General features: G+C 46.8%; 2 protein-coding genes and 1 pseudogene across 3 annotated transcripts in view; 1 reads left to right on the forward strand and 2 right to left on the reverse strand.

Annotated features, from left to right (window-relative positions):
* Positions 1-22,624, reverse strand: part of LOC147090077 (uncharacterized) — a 305,953-nt gene that overhangs the window by 89,431 nt on the left and 193,898 nt on the right. The gene's annotated exons all lie outside the window — the stretch shown is intronic.
* Positions 1-22,624, forward strand: part of LOC147090079 (uncharacterized) — a 142,670-nt gene that overhangs the window by 220 nt on the left and 119,826 nt on the right. For both annotated transcript variants that reach the window (XR_015075321.1, XM_085977234.1), the window contains exon 2: positions 3,260-3,441. The gene's annotated coding sequence lies outside the window, so the exon portion shown is untranslated. The remainder of the gene's footprint in view (positions 1-3,259; positions 3,442-22,624) is intronic.
* Positions 14,717-16,671, reverse strand: LOC147090080 (uncharacterized; annotated as a pseudogene).

A 22,624-nucleotide genomic window follows, 5' to 3' on the forward strand; every position in this document is an offset into this window, starting at 1 on the left:
GTGTTTGGGTCGAAGGGGCGGGGGGGGGTGTGTTTGGGTCGAAGGGGCGGGGCGGGGGGGGGGGGGTGTGTTTGGGTCGAAGGGGCGGGGGGGGGGAGTGTTTGGGTCGAAGGGGCGGGGGGAGTGGCGGAGTGTTTGGGTCGAAGGGCCGGGGGGGGGGGCGGAGTGTTTGGGTCGAAGGGCCCGGGGGGGGTGTGTTTGGGTCGAAGGGGCGGGGGGGGGTGTGTTTGGGTCGAAGGGGCGGGGGGGGGGGTGTGTTTGGGTCGAAGGGGCGGGGGGGGTGTGTGTTTGGGGCGAAGGGGCGGGGGGGGAGTGTTTGGGTCGAAGGGGCGGGGGGAGTGGCGGAGTGTTTGGGTCGAAGGGGCGGGGGGGGAGTGTTTGGGTCGAAGGGGCGGGGGGAGTGGCGGAGTGTTTGGGTCGAAGGGCCGGGGGGGGGGTGGCGGAGTGTTTGGGTCGAAGGGCTGGGGGGGGGCGGGCGGAGTGTTTGGGTCGAAGGGCTGGGGGGGGGCGGGCGGAGTGTTTGGGTCGAAGGGGCGGGGGGGGGTGTTTGGGTCGAAGGGGCGGGGGGGGGTGTGTGTTTGGGTCGAAGGGGCGGGGGGGGGGTGTGTTTGGGTCGAAGGGGCGGGGGGGGTGGTAGTGTTTGGGTCGAAGGGCCGGAGGTGGCGGGGTAGTGTTTGGGTCGAAGGGCCGGAGGTGGGGGGGTAGTGGTTGGGTCGAAGGGCCGGAGGTGGGGGGGGTAGTGTTTGGGTCGAAGGGCCGGAGGTGGGGGGGTAGTGTTTGGGTCGAAGGGCCGGAGTGGGGGGGTGTTTGGGCCGGAGGTGGGGGGGGGGGGGGTTTGGGCCGGAGGTGTGGGGGGGGGGTTGGGCCGGAGGGGGGGGTGGGGTTTGGGTCGAAGTGACAGCGTAACACAGAAAATTCGACCCAACACAATCGTCACTAAGCAAAAGGATAAATATCTGTCATATTGGGCAGAAACAACAATAACCCAAAGCAAACTCAATTGCTACTTGGCCCTAAACAGACAATACAACATGGCTGATTACCTGACCATGGTAAAGGACAGCAAACTGAGAAAAACCTTGACAATGTGCAGACTTAGTGAACATAGCCTGGCCATCGAAAAAGGTAGACACAGGCAGACCCGGCTACCAAGAGAGGACAGGATATGCTCTCACTGCAGTCAGGGAGTGGTGGAGACAGAGATGCACTTCCTCACAGCTTGTAGAAAATATCAGGGCATAAGGGAGAATTTCCACCCAAAATTCACAAAAATATGCCCGGAATTCAGAAATTTGAATGACGACCAAAAACTCCCATACCTACTAGGGGAGGAGAGAAATTGTGTAACCTTAGCGGCACACTATGTTACAGCTTGCCATAAACAGAGGGACAACCACTCAATATAAGAGAAGAGTATATACAAATTATATGAATATATTTATACACTCAGGGATATATCTGTTTATACACTGTATGGATAGATCTGTATTTTTGTGTTTAACCATGAATGTTTTTTGATGCTTTGGCAACATAAGATGTACCTTGTCATCATGCCAATAAAGCGATTTGAATTTGAAGAGCTGGGAGGTAATGTGTGAACTGTATAAAACACTAGTTAGGCCTCGGCTAGAACACTGCGTGCTGGCCTGGTCAACACATTACAGGAAGGATGTGATTGCACCAGAGGGTACAGAGGAGATTTACGGGGATTTTGCCTGGGCTGGGGAATTTTTGCGATGTGGAAAGATTGGATAGGCTGGGGTTTTCTCTGGAACACAGAAGGCCAAGCGGGAGACTCGATTGAGGTGCATCAGTTTATTAGGGGCCTAGATTGAGTGGATAGGAAGGACCTATTTCCCTTAGTGGAGAGGTCAATAGCCAGGAGGCAGAGATTTAAAGCAGATGGTCAAAGGATTAGAGGGGTTTTGAGGAGAAGTTTTTTACACCCAGAGGGTGGTGGAGGTCTGGAACTCACTGCCTGAAAGGGTGGTCGAGGCAGAGACACTCATCAGGTTTAAAAACTGCTTGAAGTGCCGTAAGCTACCAGGCTACGGACCAAGTGCGGGAAAGTGGGATTAGAGTGGATAGATCTTTGTCAGCCGGCTCGGACAAGATGGGCCGAATGTCCCCCTCCTGTGCTGTAAATTTCTATGATTGTGTAACCCGGGGAGGATGGGTCCAGTGAGATCAGACTGTGTGTAACCCGGGGAGGATGGGCCCAGTGAGATCAGACAGTGTGTAACCCGGGGAGGATGGGTCCAGTGAGATCAGACTGTGTGTAACCCGGGGAGGATGGGCCCAGTGAGATCAGACTGTGTGTAACCCGGGGAGGATGGGCCCAGTGAGATCAGGCAGTGTGTAACCCGGGGAGGATGGGTCCAGTGACATCAGGCAGTGTGTAACCCGGGGAGGATGGGCCCAGTGAGATCAGACAGTGTGTAACCCGGGGAGGATGGGCCCAGTGAGATCAGACAGTGTGTAACCCGGGGAGGATGGGCCCAGTGAGATCAGACAGTGTGTAACACGGGGAGGATGGGCCCAGTGAGATCAGACAGTGTGTAACCCGGGGAGGATGGGCCCAGTGAGATCAGACAGTGTGTAACCCGGGGAGGATGGGCCCAGTGAGATCAGGCAGTGTGTAACCCGGGGAGGATGGGCCCAGTGAGATCAGACGGTGTGTAACCCGGGGAGGATGGGCCCAGTGAGATCAGACAGTGTGTAACCTGGGGAGGATGGGCCCAGTGAGATCAGGCAGTGTGTAACCCGGGGAGGATGGGTCCAGTGACATCAGGCAGTGTGTAACCCGGGGAGGATGGGCCCAGTGAGATCAGACAGTGTGTAACCCGGGGAGGATGGGCCCAGTGAGATCAGACAGTGTGTAACCCGGGGAGGATGGGCCCAGTGAGATCAGACAGTGTGTAACCCGGGGAGGATGGGCCCAGTGAGATCAGGCAGTGTGTAACCCAGGGAGGATGGGCCCAGTGAGGTCAGACAGTGTGTAACATGGGGAGGATGGGCCCAGTGTGATCAGACAGTGTGTAACCCGGGGAGGATGGGCCCAGTGAGATCAGACAGTGTGTAACCCGGGGAGGATGGGCCCAGTGAGATCAGGCAGTGTGATTTGCTGGAAGCCATGGCGGGGATCTGAGAAAAGGGACAAAAATCAGACACAAGCACTCGGACACAAACTTTTATTTTTAATAAGCAGAAGAAAAGTCTACATTACATTACTTCATACTATTCATGTTGTTATTTTCAGTCCTGTCATAATTAGATCTCCCGGTGAAAGACTGAGTGATTGAGAAAGGTTCACAGCTGAGAGTAAACAGGGATTGTAGACTGAGGAGCGACAGCAGGTGAACCAACACAGGATTGTGAGAGCACCAACCGGAGAGAACCCTTCCGATTCAAAGAGCTTCCAGAGATCGACCAGGGAAAAAGGTAAGAGGAAGTCCCATTGACTCAGATACACACTGGTCCTGGAGATGGACTGGGGAGAAAGGTCAGAGAGAGTCCCATTGACTCAGATACACACTGGTCCTGGAGATAGACTGGGGGGAAAGGTCAGAGAGAGTCCCATTGACTCAGATACACACTGGTCCTGGAGATAGACTTGGGAAAACGGTCAGAGAGAGTCCCATTGACTCAGATACACACTGGTCCTGGAGATGGACTGGGGAGAAAGGTCAGAGAGAGTCCCATTGACTCAGATACACACTGGTCCTGGAGATGGAGTGGGGAGAAAGGTCAGAGAGAGTCCCATGGACTCAGATATACAATGGTCCTGGAGATGGACTGGGGAGAAAGTTCAGAGAGAGTCCCATTGACTCAGATACACACTGGTCCTGGAGATGGACTGGGGAGAAAGGTCAGAGAGAGTCCCATTGACTCAGATACACACTGGTCCTGGAGATAGACTTGGGAAAACGGTCAGAGAGAGTCCCATTGACTCAGATACTCACTGGTCCTGGAGATGGAGTGGGGAGAAAGGTCAGAGAGAGTCCCATTGACTCATACACACTGGTCCTGGAGATGGACTGGGGAGAAAGGTCAGAGAGAGTCCCATTGACTCAGATACACACTGGTCCTGGAGATGGACTGGGGAGAAAGGTCAGAGAGAGTCCCATTGACTCAGATACACACTGGTCCTGGAGATGGAGTGGGGAGAAAGGTCAGAGAGAGTCCCATGGACTCAGATATACAATGGTCCTGGAGATGGACTGGGGAGAAAGGTCAGAGAGAGTCCCATTGACTCAGATACTCACTGGTCCTGGAGATGGACTGGGGAGAAAGGTCAGAGAGAGCCCCATTGACTCAGATACTCACTGGTCCTGGAGATAGACTGGGGAGAAAGGTCAGAGAGTCCCATTGACTCAGATGATGTCCCCCACACTATTACTGCAGATTTGGTTTTCCCAATCTATACATAGCTTAAAATCCCCCATGATTAATATATTACCCTTGCTACATGCACCTCTAGTTCCCTGATTTATACGCCGCCCTACATTACAACTACAGTTTGGGGGCCTATAAACACCTCCAACCAATGTTTTCTGCCCCTTGCTGTTTCGTGGCTCCACCCTGCTGATTATTCTTGTTTTATAAGAAGCATTGTGATTGGTTGCCTGTTTTCCTGCCTTGAGATATATGCTGTAAACTGATTAGTTAGTTGATTCCATGTGACCTGTGGTGGCCATCTTAAATTCAGTTTTCTACAGTTTGGTTGAGACTGGGTGCTCAACATGTACTGCTGGTTTTTTAAGGATAATAAAGCCTAGCTTTTGAAAGGCAATCTCTTTATTTCAATTTATTTATTAACCTTTTGCTATAATGGAACGATATCTTCGACCGGAACGATTTAATGCTGACCCTAATTCTGCAGGAGTGGATGATCAATGGAAACATTGGTATCGTACATTTAAAAACTTTTTGGGTGTGTTGGATCAGCAATCTCTAAATAAGTTGGATATACTAATCAACTACATTGCTCCGGATGTGTATATAAGTATATTTTGGACTGTGAAACTTATGAATTGGCTATTGCTACGTTGGAAAAAAAATTGTTAAACCCAAAAATGAGGTATTTGCACGTCACCTTTTATCTGCCCGTAGGCAGCAGGCGGGAGAATCCTTGGATGCTTATTTACAAGCACTCCGGCGCCTTGGTGCTAACTGTAATTATAAGGCCGTGTCTGCAGAAGAACATAGGGAAGAGTCGGTACGGGATGCATTTATTAATGGATTACTGTCTGGATCAATTCGTCAGCGGTTATTAGAAAATAAGACCTTGGATCTTAAGAGTGCTTTTGAGCAAACCTCTACATTGGATTTGGCTCAGAGAAGTTCGGATTCTTATGCTCTTTTTGATCGGCCTGCGACCGTGGTTTCGGCAGTTCCGGATGAAAGGGAGTTACATGGATTTAATAGGAGTGGTTTGCCAGATTCCGAAACAGTTTCTACTTCGGCAGCTGTTGCCTCTAGGATTCAGAAGTGTTATTTTTGCGGGAATGCCCGGCACCCCAGTCTGAAGTGCCCTGCCCGGGAGGCTGTGTGTAGTAAATGCGGCAAGGGAGGTCATTACGCACGTGTTTGCAAATCGGTTGCCTCCTCTGCGACCATTCAGCCTTTAGATAGGGCGTTTATTGCATCAGTTTCTGCCGCTTTTTCCCATGGCCTAAACAAAGCTATAGTTATGGCCCAAGTTAATGGGTTAGAAGTGAAGGCCCTTATAGATACGGGCAGTACTGAGAGCTTTATAAGTCTTCAGTTTGTGAGGGAGAAGCGTTTGAAAATTTTGCCTGCTTCCTATCAGGTGTGTATGGCTCAGACGACTCTCACCTCACAAGTAGCTGGTTGTTGCCTTGTGAAATTAATTCTCCTAGGTAATACGTATACTGATATACGTCTATCCGTTCTGCTTAATCTCTGCGGACATTTTGATTTGTCATGATGTGCTTCAATTACATGAGTCCCTCAGTCTTTCTTTCGGAGGAACCAAGCCACCTTTGTCTATTTGTGGATTAACTTCTTTATTCATTTCTCCATTATCACTTTTTTCCAATTTGATGCCGGATTGTAAGCCAATTGCTACCAAGTCAAGAAGGTTTAGCAGTCAGGATAAAGAATTTATTAATTCTGAAGTTCAACGTCTTTTATCGGAAGGAATCATTGAACCTAGTTTTTCGCCCTGGTGGGCACAGGTAGTTGTCACCACTAATGAGAGACATAAGAAGCGAATGGTGATAGACTACTCTCAAACTATTAACAGGTATACTCAATTAGATGCGTACCCCCTGCCTAAGATTGATGAGCTTATCAATAAAGTATCTCAGTATAAGGTTTTTAGCACTATTGATCTAAAGAGTGCTTATCATCAGATTCCTATCGCTAAGAGGGACAAACCATATACGGCCTTTGAAGCTGGCGGAAAGCTGTACCAGTTTTGCCGAGTACCATTCGGTGTTACTAACGGTGTTGCCTGTTTTCAACGGGCAATGGATGCTTTTATAAGTGATAATTCTCTCTCTGACACCTTCTCATATTTAGATGACATCACGGTGTGTGGCAAATCAAGGGTGGAGCACGATTTTAATCTAGAAAGATTCCTTCAAGTTGCGGAAAAAGTTGGCTTAACTTTCAATAAAGAGAAGTGTATCTTTTCAACCACTGAGGTAAATTTACTGGGGTATATTATCTCGGGAAACAAGATTAAACCAGATCCAGAACGCCTGCGACCATTGATTGATTTACCTTGTCCTACTAATTCTAAGGCTTTGCAACGAGTTGTTGGACTGTTTTCTTATTATTCTAATTGGATTGCAAACTTCTCGCAGGAGATCCGGCCCCTTATTCGGGTTACGACATATCCTCTATCATGGGAGGCTAGGATGTGCTTTGATAATCTTAAAAAGGATATCCTTGGAGCAGTTGTGCATTCTATTGATGAGCAGGTTCCCTTTGTGATTGAGACGGACGCTTCCGATTTTGCAATTGGGGCTACCCTGAACCAAAATGGAAGACCTGTGGCCTTTTTCTCACGTACTCTGAGCAATAGTGAGCAGAGACATTCATCAATAGAGAGAGGCGTACGCAATAGTAGAAGCATTGCGTAAATGGAGACATTATTTATCTGGGCGACATTTTACGTTAGTAACTGACCAAAAATCTGTGTCCTTCATGTTTGATGTCAAACATTTTGGAAAGATCAAGAATGATAAAATAATGAGGTGGAGGATCGAGTTGGCATGCTACCATTTCGATATAGTCTATCGTCCGGGGAAGGATAATGTTGCCGCTGATGCGCTGTCGAGGGCTTATTGTTCTGTGCTTCACGGAGATACGCTTATTAATCTTCATAATGCTTTGTGCCATCCTGGTGTTACGAGGATGATACACTTCGTACGCAGTAAGAATTTGCCCTTTTCAGTTGAAGACGTCAAGCGGATGACTTAGTCATGCTCTGTCTGCGCCCGGTGTAAACCGAATTTCTTTAAGCCTCAACGAGCTCATCTTATAAAGGCTACTTCTCCCTTTGAACGCCTGAGCGTTGATTTTAAGGGGCCTCTTCCTTCAACGACTCAGAATCGATATATATTTACTGTTGTGGATGAGTTTTCAAGGTTCCCTTTTGCTTTTCCTTGTGCAGATGTATCAGCTGCTACAATTATTAAATGTCTGACTCAACTTTTTGTCATCTTTGGGATGCCTGCGTATATCCATTCGGATCAGGGAAGTTCTTTTATGTCTTCCCGGTTGAAGGAATACCTCCAGAGTCGGGGAATTTCTACTAGCAGAACTACCCCGTATAATCCCCAGGGTAATGGACAGTGCGAACGATGCAATGGGGTGATCTGGAAGGCAGTTATGTTGGCTTTGACATCCCGGAACCTTAAGAATACAGAGTGGGAAATGGTACTGCCTGATGCCCTGCATTCCATTAGATCATTGCTTTCAACGGCTACTAATGTGACCCCCCCATGAAAGGCTCTTCAACTATCCGTGGAGATCCACTACGGGATATTCGGTACCTTCATGGCTTACTATGCAGGGACCTGTGCTGCTCCGACACCATGTTAGACTGTCAAAGTATGATCCTTTAGTGGAGGAGGTGGAGCTATTGGAGGCAAATTCCCAATATGCTCACATTCGATTCCAAGATGGGAAAGAAAGTACGGTTTCAGTTAAAGACTTAGCTCCTTGTGGTGGCCAGCCCTCTCCTGAGGACATTAACAATAGCCATAATTCAGATAATGTTGATGTCGTCACAGATACTACGAACATTTCCAATCCTATTGCAGACACTTACAATTCTCTTAGTCTGCCCTCGATGGATGTTCATGACCCTCCCAGTCTACCTTCTAATGGGACTTCCAATCCAGAAACGGTTGATAATCGGGATATTGATAGCCTCCCTGCAGAAGATATTTCTGTGTCTCCTGGTGTGGGAGGGCAAGGAACTCCACCAAGGCTAAGAAGGTCGACACGAACAAGATATCCGGTCGACCGATTAAAAATGGACTTTTAAAATAATTAATAATTTAATAGTAAAATTTTAAAATTGTTGAAGGCATTATACATGTATTGCTCTAGTCATAAATAACTAATTGTAAACTGTAAAGGCTACCTAGGTTGAAGTATAATTTAAAAGGAGGGGTGAATGTGGTGATTATTCTTGTTTTATAAGAAGCATTGTGATTGGTTGCCTGTTTTCCTGCCTTGAGATATATGCTGTAAACTTATTGGTTAGTTGATTCCATGTGACCTGTGGTGGCCATCTTAAATTCAGTTTTCTGCAGTTTGGTTGAGACCGGGTGCTCAACATGTACTGCTGGTTTTTTAAGGTTAATAAAGCCTAGCTTTTGAAAGGCAATCTATTCTTTATTTCACACCCAAACTGATTTTTTTACTTTATTTTTGGAGCTAAGATCATTTCTCTCTCATGTCTTTATCCCATCCTTTATCGACATGAGACCAAAACTGTGCCCGGTACTCCGGTGTTGTCTCACCAAAGCTCTGCAAGACTTCCTCACTGTTGTATTCCAACCCCTTGTAATAAAGGCCAACATGCCATCCGCCTGCCCAATTGCTCGCTGTACCTGCATGCTAACTTTGTCTCCTGTACGAGAACACCTAAATCTCTCTGAACACCAACATTCAATAATGTTTCACCATTTAAAAAAGGTTCTGTTTTTCTGTTCTTCGTACTAAAGTGAATACGCACACATTTCCCCACATTGTATTCCATCTGTCACCTTACTGCCCGCACACTTAGACTGCCCATATCCCTTTGCAGGCTCTGTGTCCCCATAGCTTACTGTCCCACCTAGCTTTGTATCAGCAGCAAACTTGGATCCATTGCACTCGGTCCCTTCATCTAAGTCAGTAATATAGATTCTAAATAGCAGAGGCCCCAGCACTGATCCTTGTGGCACCCCACTAGCCTGCCAAGCTGAAAATGTCCTATTTATCCCTACACTCTGTTTTCTGTCAGTTAACCAATCCTCTATCAATGCTAATAGTCATAACGGCACAGAAGGAGGCCATTCGGCCCATCGAGTCCATGCCGGCTCTCTCGAGCAATCCAGTCAGTCCCATTCCCCCGCTCTATCCCCGTAGCCCTGCAAGTTTATTTCCCTCAAGTGCCTATCCAGTCTCCCCTTGAAAACATCGAGTGTCTCCACTTCCACCACTTCCATCGGCAGCGAGTTCCAGGTCCTCAGCACTCGCTGCGTAAAAAGGTTTTTACTCACTCCCCCCCCCCCCCCCCCCCGTTTTTATCTTGCCCAAAACCTTAAATCTGTGTCCCCTAGTCCTTGTACCATCCATTAGTGGGAACAGCCTTTCCCCGTCCAGCCTATCCAAACCGGTCATAATCTTGTACACCTCGATCAAATCACCCCTCAACCTCCTTTGCTCTAATGAAAACAAATCCAGCTTCTCCAACCTGTCCTTGTAGCTAATATATTCCCCTCAACCCCATGAGTCCTTATCTTGCACAGCAACCTTTTATGTGGCACCTTATCAAATGCCTTTTGGCAATCCAAATATTTTACATCCACCAGTTCCCCATTATCTATCCAGCTAGTTGCATCCTCAAAAAACACTAATAGCATGATTTCTCTTTCATAAAACCATGTTGACTCCGCCTGATCATATGATTTTCTAAGTGCCCTCTTACCCCTCCCTTAATAATGGACTCCAGCATTTTCCTGACGCCAGGCTCACTGGCCTGTAGTGCCCTGCTTTCTCTCTTCCCCCTTTCTAGAATAGCGGGGTTACTTTTTCTACCTTCTAATCCGCTGGGACTGTTCCAGAATCTAGGGGATTTTGGAAGATCACAACCAATGCATCCACTCTCTCTTCAGCCACCTCTTGTCGAACCCTAGGATGTCGGCCGTCAGGTCCTGGGGATTTGTCGGATTTTAGTCCCATTAGTTTCTCGAGTACTTTTGGGACCAATGACTTTTGCTACTCTTCATGTTTACTTACTTTCAGAAGTTCCTACAATTTTTAAATGTTTCTTGCTGGTATACTCATTCGATTTTCTCCCTTTTTTAATCAATTTTTGGTCATCGTTTGCTGGTTAACAGAATTAAACTTCCCAATGCAATTTCACACGCTAAAGGTCTGCTTCTGTAAATAGCATTCAGGTACATTTATCGTTTATTACTCGCTCAGGAACAAAGAGTTCGAGGTTGATACCATAGAAACTTGGGACCAGACAGCACAGAATGAGGCCATTGGGCACAGCGGGCCCTTTGAAAGAGCAGGTCAATGTGTCCCACTCCCCTGCTCTGTGCCCAGAGCACTGCTAATGTTCTCCCCTTTGTGTATTTCACTAATTCAGGTTTAAAAGTTACTATTGTCTCTGCTCCCATCACTCATTCAGACATTGCTTTCCAGATCATAACACGATGCCTACAAACAATAAAGAGTAGATTGCCTTTCAAAAGCTCGGCTTTATTAACCTTAAAAACCAGCAAGTACATGTTGAGCACCCGGTCTCAACCAAGCTGTAGAGAACTGAATTTAAGATGGCCACCACAGGTCGCATGGAATCAACTAACCAATAAGTTTACAGCATATATCTCAAGGCAGGAAAACAGGCAACCAATTACAATGCTTCTTATAAAACAAGAATAATCACCACATTCACCCCTCCTTTTAAAATATACTTCAACCTAGGTAGCCTTTACAGTTTACAATTAGTTATTTATGACTAGAGCAATACATGTATAATGCCTTCAACAATTTTAAAATTTTACTATTAAATTATTAATTATTTTAAAAGTCCATTTTTAATCGGTCGACCGGATATCTTGTTCGTGTCGACCTTCTTAGCCTTGGTGGAGTTCCTTGCCCTCCCACACCAGGAGACACAGAAATATCTTCTGCAGGGAGGCTATCAATATCCCGATTATCAACGGTTTCCGGATTGGAAGTCCCATTAGAAGGTAGACTGGGAGGGTCATGAACATCCATCGGGGGCAGACTAAGAGAATTGTAAGTGTCTGCAATAGGATTGGAAATGTTCGTAGTATCTGACGACATCAACATTATCTGAATTATGGCTATTGTTAATGTCCTCAGGAGAGGGCTGGCCACCACAAGGAGCTAAGTCTTTAACTGAAACCGTACTTTCTTTCCCATCTTGGAATCGAATGTGAGCATATTGGGAATTTGCCTCCAATAGCTCCACCTCCTCCACTAAAGGATCATACTTTGACAGTCTAACATGGTGTCGGAGCAGCACAGGTCCCTGCATAGTAAGCCATGAAGGTACCGAATATCCCGTAGTGGATCTCCGCGGATAGTTGAAGAGCCTTTCATGTGGGGGGGGTCACATTAGTAGCCGTTGAAAGCAATGATCTAATGGAATGCAGGGCATCAGGCAGTACCATTTCCCACTCTGTATTCTTAAGGTTCCGGGATGTCAAAGCCAACATAACTGCCTTCCAGATCACCCCATTGCATCGTTCGCACTGTCCATTACCCTGGGGATTATACGGGGTAGTTCTGCTAGTAGAAATTCCCCGACTCTGGAGGTATTCCTTCAACCGGGAAGACATAAAAGAACTTCCCTGATCCGAATGGATATACGCAGGCATCCCAAAGATGACAAAAAGTTGAGTCAGACATTTAATAACTGTAGCAGCTGATACATCTGCACAAGGAAAAGCAAAAGGGAACCTTGAAAACTCATCCACAACAGTAAATATATATCGATTCTGAGTCGTTGAAGGAAGAGGCCCCTTAAAATCAACGCTCAGGCGTTCAAAGGGAGAAGTAGCCTTTATAAGATGAGCTCGTTGAGGCTTAAAGAAATTCGGTTTACACCGGGCGCAGACAGAGCATGACTAAGTCATCCGCTTGACGTCTTCAACTGAAAAGGGCAAATTCTTACTGCGTACGAAGTGTATCATCCTCGTAACACCAGGATGGCACAAAGCATTATGAAGATTAATAAGCGTATCTCCGTGAAGCACAGAACAATAAGCCCTCGACAGCGCATCAGCGGCAACATTATCCTTCCCCGGACGATAGACTATATCGAAATGGTAGCATGCCAACTCGATCCTCCACCTCATTATTTTATCATTCTTGATCTTTCCAAAATGTTTGACATCAAACATGAAGGACACAGATTTTTGGTCAGTTACTAACGTAAAATGTCGCCCAGATAAGTAATGTCTCCACTTACGCAGTGCTTCTACTATTGCGTACGCCTCTTTCTCTATTGATGAATGTCTCTGCTCACTATTGCTGAGAGTACGTGAGAAAAAGGCCACAGGTCTTCCATTTTGGTTCAGGGTAGCCCCAATTGCAAAATCGGAAGCGTCCGTCTCAATCACAAAGGGAACCTGCTCATCAATAGAATGCACAACTGCTCCAAGGATATCCTTTTTAAGATTATCAAAACACATCCTGGCCTCATGATAGAGGATATGTCGTAACCCGAATAAGGGGCCGGATCTTCTGCGAGAAGTTTGCAATCCAATTAGAATAATAAGAAAACAGTCCAACAACTCGTTGCAAGGCCTTAGAATTAGTAGGGCAAGGTAACTCAATTAGTGGTCGCAGCCGTTCTGGATCTGGTTTAATCTTATTTCCCGAGATAATATACCCCAGTAAATTTACCTCGGTGGTCGAAAAGATACACTTCTCTTTATTGAAAGTTAAGCCAACTTTTTCCGCAACTTGAAGGAATCTTTCTGGATTAAAATCGTGCTCCACCCTTGATTTGCCACACACCGTGATGTCATCTAAATATGAGAAGGTGTCAGAGAGAGAATTATCACTTATAAAAGCATCCATTGCCCGTTGAAAACAGGCAACACCGTTAGTAACACCGAATGGTACTCGGCAAAACTGGTACAGCTTTCCGCCAGCTTCAAAGGCCGTATATGGTTTGTCCCTCTTAGCGATAGGAATCTGATGATAAGCACTCTTTCGATCAATAGTGCTAAAAACCTTATACTGAGATACTTTATTGATAAGCTCATCAATCTTAGGCAGGGGGTACGCATCTAATTGAGTATACCTGTTAATAGTTTGAGAGTAGTCTATCACCATTCGTTTCTTATGTCTCTCATTAGTGGTGACAACTACCTGTGCCCGCCAGGGCGAAAAACTAGGTTCAATGATTCCTTCCGATAAAAGACGTTGAACTTCAGAATTAATAAATTCTTTATCCTGACTGCTATACCTTCTTGACTTGGTAGTAATTGGCTTACAGTCCGGCATCAAATTGGAAAAAAGTGATAATGGAGAAATGAATAAAGAAGTTAATCCACAAATAGACAAAGGTGGCTTGGTTCCTCCGAAAGAAAGACTGAGGGACTCATGTAATTGAAGCACATCGAGATCAATCAAAATGTCCGCACAGAGATTAGGCAGAATGGATAGGCGTATATCAGTATACGTATTACCTAGGAGAATTAATTTCACAAGGCAACAACCAGCTACTTGTGAGGTGAGAGTCGTCTGAGCCATACACACCTGATAGGAAACAGGCGAAATTTTCAAACGCTTCTCCCTCACAAGCTGAAGACTTATAAAGCTCTCAGTACTGCCCGTATCTATAAGGGCCTTCACTTCTAACCCATTAACTTGGGCCATAACTATAGCTTTGTTTAGGCCATGGGAAAAGGCGGCAGAAACTGATGCAATAAAAGCCCTATCTAAAGGCTGAATGGTCGCAGAGGAGGCAACCGATTTGCAAACACGTGCGTAATGACCTCCCTTGCCACATTTACTACACACAGTCTCCCGGGCAGGGCACTTTAAACGGGGGTGCCGGGCATTCCCGCAAAAATAACACTTCTGAATCCGAGAGCCAACAGCTGCCGAAGTAGAAACTGTTTCGGAATCTGATAAACCACTCCTATTAAATCCACGTAATTCCCTTTCATTTGGAACTGCCGAAACCACGGTCGCAGGCCGATCAAAAAGAGCATAAGAATCCGAACTTCTCTGAGCCAAATCCAATGTAGAGGTTTGCTCAAAAGCACTCTTAAGATCCAAGGTCTTATTTTCTAATAACCGCTGACGAATTGATCCAGACAGTAATCCATTAATAAATGCATCCCGTACAGACTCTTCCCTATGTTCTTCTGCAGACACGGCCTTATAATTACAGTTAGCACTGTAAGAACCGGGTTTTTCTGGTCCTCTTCTTGAGTTCCGTAGTACGAAGAATTCCAGGCTCGAGGGTTCGGAGAGTTAAAACAACATCATTTTATTCATTACTGTTCGGAGTGGTCATACAGCATATCGACAGTACATTCGTGTCCCGAGGGTCACCCCGGGTTAGACACGTGGTGCCAGCATTTATGTCCCCGGGAGATGTCTGACCCTCTTGATGTTCCACACGCCTTCTGGCTAAGAGAGAGAATACCTGTGGGGAAGCCCCTATTATACCGTTGGACAAGGGTCACTACATCACTTCCCTGGCAACAAGTGTTTCCTTACATCACTTCCCTGGCAACAAGCGTTCTCCAATAAGGGGTCACTCAAGCCCTTTCGGTTTGACCATGATCTGGTCTTCAGTCTGGCAGGCAAGTCCTGACTTGCCTCACTGCTGTGGGCACTGAACAATGGCTAGTCAGTCATTCTCTAGTCAGCAGTTAGGCTTTTTCAGTGGCCCTGATCTGGTCGTTAGCACTTCGTTAACACTTGGCCTCAGGCTGAGGCAGATTCTCTCTGTGCTGCTAGCTTTTGCACTTTGCAAAGCTGGGGCTGCTTTTTAATCTAATCTAGACTTTCCTTGTGTGAAGCCATTTTGTAAGCCAATTCATTGCCCATTTTATTCCCATTTCCACATCCAAACCATTTTTGTAAGCCAATTCATTGTCCATTTTATTCACGTTTCCACATCCCTCCCTTTGATTCTTTATACAATCTACAAGAATCATTATATACAAGGTATACTCTTGATAGTGCACTTTATCAAAAACACACCCTGTGTCTCCGTTTTGTTTGTGTTCTGGCCATGAACACAACCAAAAGGGTTTTAATTTCAAATTTACAGATAACTGTAGGACCGAACAGGCTTCCTCTGGGGGTTCCCCCTGCTTTGCTGTGTCTACTTCTACCCATATTCGGGAGAGGCGAGGGGGTATAGTAGCTCCTGCATGACTTATACAACATTTGATACTATTTACAACAATAATAATTCCCAAAATTACACCACTTATAACAATCAAACCATACAGTAATTTCTGTCCCAATGTTTTCAGCCATGTAAACCATCCTTCACCCTCTCCGGCTTCAATGAAGTCGGCCAGTTGATTTTTAATCTTGTCTATAGCGTCTTGGATATTTTGTCTCTCACTATTGACGTTTGTAATGCATTTGTCTCCTATAATCATACACACACCTCCCTCTTGTGCCAAGAGGTAGTCCAAAGCATATCGGTTTTGCATGCTAAAAAGACGTAGGGTTGCCATTTGCTTATTTATGGCGGTTAATGCTTTAATGGTGCTATTGCCCAGGAGGGTGATTCCGCACATTAGATAATTCCTATTCTTGGCTGCTATCACTCCTGCGCCCCCTCCCAATGATATGGCCGATAGAATACCCCACCCTACTGAGCTACCCAGTGTGGTCGGATCTCGCCAATCAGCACAGAAGTCCTCGGAGACTGCCCGGCGTTTCCGTCTGGATGGTGTACTGGTGGGGCAGGGAACAGCTACGGGGGCGATTACTCCTACTGCGAAGAGAGAGGGGAGTTTTGGCGTCGCTGTTGTATACGTTCCATTGAGGAGGAACGCAAACCCGTGCTTCGCTCGGTAACATTTGACCTCCCGGTTATCAACCTTCGCAAACTGTGTATAATAATAGTTAAGGGGGTCATTTGAGTTTCCCCCAGACCCGGACAGCTGGAATGTATCAAATGGGAAGATCCATTTACCGGATGATACATGGGTCCCGTTACACTGACCACAAATGAATTGTCTTCCTGCTGTGACATTAAAGCACCTTGTTCCTCGCATGTACAGGTCAGCTGGCCCCTGTGTACCTGACAGTGGTGTCGGGCACATTGTTGCTGTATGCAGGTATTGTCCTGGGGGACAAGGGCATATACGCATCCCCATCCCTTACCCGTAAAACACAGGGGATAGCTACCTGACGTTGTACAATTCTCACCCACGAGCCCTCGGCAACCGGGGTCTGTTGAGCTTATTAGCTGCACGCATCACCCTCGAATGCCCTGGCTATATCGACCCGTCTGGCCCTCGCATGTCTGTTTCATTGTGTCGGCGGTATATAGTGGGAGGGGTTGCCAACCTGGTGTGGCTGCAAACCAGGATTCCACTGATGTGGCCAGGGGGTAGCATACACTCCGGTCTCCGTGTATCTGTAGGTGGGTCTGATAAAATAAGTTATTCTCTGTACCTCCTACCCATGTTAGAAAAGGGGTAAAGGAGATGGCCAGCAATATGTTGATGGGAATCATGGTACATGGGATAGTCAGAGTGTGAAAGGCTCAGAGGGTGTAGAATTCTTAAAGTGCATCCAGGAGAGCTTTTTGAGCCAGCATGTAGAAAGTCCTACAAGAGAGGGGGCGGTACTGGACCTAATTCTAGGGAATGTGGCCGGCCAAGTGGAAAAAGTGCTAGTAGGTGAGCACTTTGGTGACAGTGACCATAATATGGTAAGATTTAAGGTGGTCATGGAAAAGGACAGGGATGGGCCGGAAATAAAGGTTCTAAATTGGGGGAAGGCCGATTTTAATAGGATAAGGCAGGATCTGGCCAAAATGGACTGGGATCAGCTACTTGTAGGAAAATCCGCATCGGAGCAATGGGAGGCTTTCAGAAGGGAGATTGAGATCATACAATGGCAACATGTTCCCGTAAAGGTCAAGGGTGGTTCCAAAAACCACAGGGAACCTTGGATGTCAGGGGATATACGAGAATGGATTAGGAAAAAAAGGAGGGCTTTTGGTAGATACAAAAGGCTAAAGACGGAGGAAGCCCTAGAGGAGTACAAAAAGTGCAGGGGGATACTTAAAAAAGAAATTAGGAGATCAAGGAGGGGCCATGAAATAACACTGGCGAGCAAAATAAAGGAAAATCCGAAGATGTTTTATAAGTATATTAAGGGTAAGAGGATAACTAGGGAAAAAATAGGGCCCATTAGGGACAAAAGTGGCAATCTGTGTGTGGAGCCGGAAGATGTAGGAGGGGTTCTAAATGAATTTTTTGCATCTGTTTTCACTATGGAGAAGGACGATGTAGACATAGAAATAGGGCGGGGGGACTGTGATATGCTCAAACATATTAACATCGAGAGGGAGGAGGTATTGGCGGTTTTAGCTGGCCTAAAAATGGATAAATCCCCAGGCCCGGATGAAATGTATCCCAGGCTGCTGTGTGAGGCAAAGGAGGAGATTGCGGGGGATCTAACACATATATTCAGGACCTCTCTGGCCACAGGGGATGTGCCAGAGGACTGGAGAACCGCTAATGTAGTACCATTATTCAAGAAGGGTAGTAGGGAAAAACCGGGGAACTACAGGCCAGTGAGCCTAACATCAGTGGTAGGAAAATTATTGGAAAAAATCCTGAGGGACAAAATTCGTCTCCACTTGGAGAGGCAAGGATTAATCAGGGATAGTCAACATGGCTTTGTCAAGGGAAGATCATGTCTGACTAATTTGATTGAATTTTTTGAGGGGGTGACTAGGTGTGTGGATGAGGGTAACGCAGTGGATGTGGTATACATGGATTTCAGTAAGGCCTTCGATAAAGTCCCGCACAGGAGACTGGTCACGAAGGTAAGAGCCCATGGAATCCAGGGTGCCTTGGCACATTGGATAGAAAACTGGCTTAGTGGCAGAAGGCAGAGGGTGATGGTCGAAGGTTGTTTTTGTGACTGGAAGCCTGTGGCCAGTGGGGTACCACAGGGATCGGTGCTGGGTCCCTTGCTGTTTGTGGTCTACATTAATGACTTGGATGTGAATGTAAAGGGTATGATCAGTAAGTTCGCGGATGATACAAAAATTGGTAGGGTGGTAAATAGCGAGGAGGGTAGCCTCAGTCTGCAGGACGATATAGATGGGTTGGTCAGATGGGCGGAACAGTGGCAAATGGAATTTAACCCGGAAAAGTGCGAGGTGATGCACTTTGGGGGGACTAACAAGGCAAAGGAATACACAATGAATGGAAAGACCCTAGGCAAGACGGAGGGTCAGAGGGATCTGGGTGTGCAAGTACACAGATCCCTGAAGGCGGCGGAACAGGTGGATAAGGTGGTAAAAAAGGCATATGGGATACTTGCCTTCATTAGCCGAGGCATTGAATATCACAGAATCACAGAAACCCCACAGTGCAGATAGAGGCCATTTCGGCCCATCGAGCCTGCACCGCCACATATCCCACCCGATCCCCGTAACCCCTACACCAACACACATTCCACACTATCCCCGTAACCCCACGTATTTAATCCCCCTAACACTAAGGGTCAATTTATCATAGCCAATCAACAATATAAGAGCAAGGAGGTTATGATGGAGCTGTATAAAACACCGGTTAGGCCACAGCTGGAATACTGTGTGCAGTTCTGGTTGCCACACGACAGGAAGGATGTGATCGCGTTAGAGAGGGTGCAGAGGAGGTTCACCAGGATGTTACCAGGGCTGGAGCGCTTCAGCTATGAAGAGAGACTGGGCAGATTGGGTTTGTTTTCCTTGGAGCAGAGGAGGCTGAGGGGGGACATGATTGAGGTGTACAAAATTATGAGGGGCATAGATAGGATGGATGCTGAGGAGCTTTTTCCCTTAGTAGAGGGGTCAATAACTAGGGGGCATAGATTCTAGGTAAAGGGCGGGAGGTTTAGAGGGGATTTGAGAAAGAACTTTTTCACCCAGAGGGTGGTTGGAGTCTGGAACTCACTCCCTGAAAGGGTTGTGGAGGCAGAAACCCTCACAACATTTAAGAAGCATTTGGATGTGCACTTGAAATGCCATAGCATACAAGGCTACGGGCCAAATGCTGGAATATGGGATTAGATTAGGCAGGGCTTGATGGCCGGCGCGGACACGATGGGCCGAAGGGCCTCTATCCGTGCTGTATTACTCTATGACTCTATGACAATAAGTCCAATTTATTCTTCTGTTGGGGCTCCTGTCGTATCCCTTTTCACGTGTGACGCGTGTATCCAAGCTTTCTTTCCTTGTACTTTCACGGCTGCTCCTGTGGTCAACAGGATGACATACGGACCTTCCCACTTGTCTTCCAGGGGGGCTGGCTTTATTTTCTTTACCCAAACTTGTAGCCCGGGGACTAAACTGTGTCCTCCCGGTGGGGGTTCTTGCCAAGCTGCGCTGACCTGTTGGGAAGCAAAACTGACAGCATCTGTTAGATCTTTGCAATACTTTAGTACTGTGTCACTTAGAAGATGAATGTCAGCCCTACGTAGATCTATTGTTCCGGGTAGCGACATTGGTCTACCAGTAACGACCTCATAGGGGCTGAGTCCAGTGGTCCTATTCGGGGTGGCTCGAATACTACATAGGACAAGGGGTAGGGCATGAGGCCATGGCACTCCTTCAGAGTGATACTTAGTGAGCCGTTGTTTAACCTGCAGCTGTCAGAGAACCTCTTTGTTTCCATAGTTGTCCAAAGTCATGAACGATGCCAAAAGCATATCTAGAATCGGTATATATATTGGCCGTCTTGTCTCGAGCATAGAGACAGGCTTGGGTGAGGGCGACTAGTTCTGCCTGTTGTGCTGAGGCCCCTCCTCCCATACTTCCTGCTCGTACTACTGCGAATTCTGTTGTAACCGCCCACCCTGCCAATCGGGTTCCTTTTTCCACAAAGGATGACCCATCCATGTAAAGGACCATTTCGGGATTGTGTAAGGGTAGTTCCTGTGTCTCAGCCCTCTGCTGCTCAACTTTCGGCACTTTCTCGAGAGCCAGTTTCTTCCCCGAGATTTCCCTCGGTCGATTACACTGTAGTTAAAAGTCTCGCTTGCTAAATACACCACCTTAGTCTTCGGTACTATGTTAAGCCCCAGTTTCTGGTACACCAGCCTGGCCCCAGCTTCCGACAGATAGCCCTGATTGAGGACAAGACAGTCTCTGCCAAAGCAGCACGGACAGCAGAGCTTCTGCAGCCACTTGGTCCATTTAGGGTTCAGCTGACCATACGGTTCCTCATTTTTAGTTTTAAAAACACCGATAATTTTCCCGCCGGGCTCGGGGATGAAGTAGCTGCCGCTCGAGCCCTGGCTGATGCGCTGCGGGAAGATGCCGATCTCCTGCGCATGTTCGGCGCGCCACACCGCCTCGCTGGAAATGGACATCAAGCACTCGGCGGCGAAGTAATCGCGGCAGGCGAACGCAGACATGGCTAGGACTGGAAGAAGGGCTCTCTCCGCTTTCTCTCTCTCTCTCCTGTATGTTGGGATCTTGCTTTCACTCGCTCTCCCTCCTCCCTCTCCGTAAGGTGCTTGGATTAAAAAACGCAAATCTCCAGCTGGACTGGAACCGGCGAACTGAGCCCGATGCGCCGTGGCCCCGATGCTTTGTCTGGCTGCGTTAAGTAGGGTGTTTGCTCGTCCGGTGACGGCCATATTTACTATTGCCGTCAGGGCGGCCGACTCTCTTGCGCTAACTACTACTGCTATTGTTGAAACGGATTCTTTTGGTCCTCAATCTGGTTCAGTACAAACACTGAGTCGAATACTGGTTGAGTTCAACAGTTTTTATTCCGTCATCCCGGGAGACTTACTCTGATACAGCACAGTCCTGACTCCAGAAGAGTCCGACAGGTTAAACCAGAGCAAGCAATCTTTCATACAGTGTGCCACATTATTATACTTGCATTTGAGAAGACATTAACACATTGTACAGTCTGCACCAATCCCGAGCTGTACACGTATACATTTAATTTGATTTCCTGGCCTGGCAGTATGAAACAAAGAAGTCACATTTCACTGAATGGTTTATAGTTAAGTAAATATCCTGGTAATGGTTTCATGATCACCTAATCAGTATGGTAATGCATTTGCAATCATGGTAATGTGTTTTCTGATCGCCTATTGTCTGTATAACCTCTGCACTCTGCCCTACACTGTTTCCACCAGCAAGGTGTGACATCGTGGGTGCCAGCCATATTAGCAGCCACAGATCAGTTTAGCTTCTTTTATTTTACTTCCTGCTGCCTTCACAGTTTCTTGAGTTAACATGATCATTTCTTACAGTATGCAAGTGACTCAGCGATGTCGATTTCACCACCATTTTATGCTGACAGGATCCTCCATTTTAGATTGACAGGGTCCTTGGCTATGCGAAGCGAGTTGTTACCATATTTTGCATTCTATATCCTCATTCCCCCCTTTTATCATTCCATGATAACCATCTAAGGTACCCAGTGATTCTGGGCTTCATCCTACTGGTCCATCTCTATCTTATTGAGTCTATTATACTCCTCCTCCATTAATTCCTTCTCAAATTTAATTTCTTCTTCTGATGGTTTCCTTTGTACCAATTGACTTGGAATTACAGTTGCTCCTAATCTATTGCAGCAGCACTTAATCAGCGTGAAAACTAGAAAAATGCACATAATTACGGCAAGTACCACCACTAGCCCATGTAGCAGAGTTTGTCCCATTGATCCTAGCCATCCTCCAATGATCCAATCAAACCAGTCATCCCCTGGCTTAGGTTTCTTATACTGACTTACTGCATCCCGGATATGTTTGACAATGTTGGTTATGTTTTCCGAGCTATCAGGGATATAAGTACAGCACTCACTTCCTATCAAGGGACAGGTTCCTCCTTGTGCTGCAAGGAGGTAATCTAAGGCCATTCGATTCTGGAGGGTTACTGTTCTAATGGCTATCATTTCGGCACTCATGTCTGCTATAGCTTCTTTTGGCGTATTCATATGACATGTGCAGAAAGGTGTTGGTAAGTAATTCACGTTTCTTCCGTGATTTGTCTGTATCGCCTTGAGTCAGGCACAATAGTCCAAAAAGTCCAATAACAACGAGCAGCAACTTCATGGTTTCAGTCTTCAGTGGGTGCTCCGCCTGTGGTGGTGTTTTCTTCTTTGTAGCACTCGGCTCCGACCCGCCTGGGATGCTGTTTTCTCCCGGCTCCGAAACTTGA

This window comes from Somniosus microcephalus, unplaced genomic scaffold, assembly GCF_052327205.1.
Source record: "Somniosus microcephalus isolate GS21.2 unplaced genomic scaffold, FLI_Smic_1.0 unresolved_chr4, whole genome shotgun sequence".
In the NCBI taxonomy this organism is placed as follows: Eukaryota; Metazoa; Chordata; class Chondrichthyes; order Squaliformes; family Somniosidae; genus Somniosus; species Somniosus microcephalus.